The sequence below is a fragment of the Cebus imitator genome, unplaced genomic scaffold (assembly GCF_001604975.1).
Source record: "Cebus imitator isolate Cc_AM_T3 unplaced genomic scaffold, Cebus_imitator-1.0 Scaffold374, whole genome shotgun sequence".
NCBI classification, from domain to species: domain Eukaryota; kingdom Metazoa; phylum Chordata; class Mammalia; order Primates; family Cebidae; genus Cebus; species Cebus imitator.
In genome coordinates, this window is record NW_016107689.1 from 1,123,083 (window position 1) to 1,124,951 (window position 1,869).

At 30.5% G+C, this 1,869-nt stretch overlaps 1 non-coding gene across 1 annotated transcript; it reads left to right on the top strand.

The window, feature by feature from the left end:
* The first annotated feature begins 1,131 nt into the window (after positions 1–1,131).
* LOC119468075 lies at positions 1,132–1,237 on the top strand. The gene has a single exon (XR_005196697.1). It is a non-coding gene; the product is annotated as a U6 spliceosomal RNA (small nuclear RNA).
* Positions 1,238–1,869: the final 632 nt, after the last annotated feature.

Sequence of the window (1,869 nt, forward strand, 5' to 3'; positions counted from 1 at the left end):
TCAAAATCAACTTATATATAAATATATGAGTTACAATCTCAAAAATACAGCATTTATACAAATAAATGAAAAATAATAAAATACTATATACCCCCAGAAAAAAATAGGCAAAGTTTTAGATAACTGATTCACAATATAAAAATACTACTTGCTGTTTTAATCATAAACAATTATTCAAAATCACATATAGTTAAAGGACACAATATTAAAACGTTAATTTTATCACTATAAAATCCACATTTTAAAATATTAATCATATTTAGTATCATTAGGAGTGTGAGTGTTTATATATTATTAGAGAAGTTTGAATCAGTTTGCATTTGCAGGAATATTATAATATATATCAAAGACTTAAAACTTGCATATCCTTGGTCTCGGTAACTCTAAATCTTGGAACTTTTTACAAGAAAATAGTAAACATGTCTTCTCCTGGGAATACAACCCAAATATACTTTTATAGGATTCCACCTGAGGGTATCACTTGATACTCCTTGGTTTGGAGACTGAGACTTGAATCTGGCAAGGTACATATCACAGGAAGAGTGGACAGATAGAGTGCAGTGGATGCTTACAGTGACAAGTGAACATTATAGCAAGCAGCTATGGAAATGGGCTGCCTAAATAACATATATGTGTCTTAAAAACAAATCATCCAGTGAAAAAAGAATGATACATACAGCACAGTTTTTATAAGTACAAAGTATATGCACAGTCCCAAAATATTTTAGTAAAACATGTACACATAAAATAAAGTACAGTAAACATATTTAATGACTTTCTATAAGGGGAGTTGGAGTGGTGGAAGAAAGACTAGTCGACCACAGGGACACCGGGAAATTATAATAGCCAAAGGGACCTTAATGGGGGTTACGTGATAATGAGCAAAGGACTGGAATGCACAATTAACTAAAGGCTCTGCATCTGCTTTTTAAGAAAATATATGGAATATACTAGATATGACCAGACACGCCATTACAAAGATGTAAAACCTATTATGCATTAAATTGCAGAATATTGTATTGCACATGTTAAAATATGAACAGCAATGTATATTTTTAAGCATTAAAATATTGATATAAGAAATATTTACTGAAAAACATTATTAAAATAACCAGACAAAAATCACATAACATGCTCACTTAGACAGCATATATATTAAAATTGGAAGGATACAGAGAAGATGAGCATGGCCCCTGCCCAAGGATGACATGCACATTTGTGAAGGTTCCATATTTTTCAATATCATGAAAATGGCCATAGTACCAAAAGTAATTTAGAGATTTAATGTTATTCCTGTTAAACTACCATTTACATTCTTCACAAAATTATAAACTATTTTAAAATTCATAAAAACTATTTAAAAATTCATATGGAATAAAAAGAGCCCGTATAGCCAAGACAATCCTAACCAAAAAGAACAAATTTGGAGGCTTCACCTTACTGGACTTCAAATTATACTATAAGGCTAAAATGACAAAAACAGCCTGGTACTTGTACAAAAACAGACACATAGACCAATGGAACAGAACAGAGAAATCAGAAATAAGATTGCACATTCACAACCATCTGATCTTCAACAAACTTGACAAAAACAAACAATGGGGAAAGGATTTCCTATTTGACAAATGGTGCTGGGATAACTGACTATTTGGAGGAAATTGAAACTGGACCTCTTCCTCACACCTAATACAAAAACTGACTCAAGATGAATTAAATACTTAAATGTAAAACCCAAAACTATAAAAAATCCTATAAGAAAATCTAGGCAATACCATTCAGGACATAGGCAAAAGCAAAAACTTCACTATGAAATTGCCAAAAGCAATAGCAAAAANAAAAAAAAAAAAAAAAAAAAAAAAAAAAAAAAAA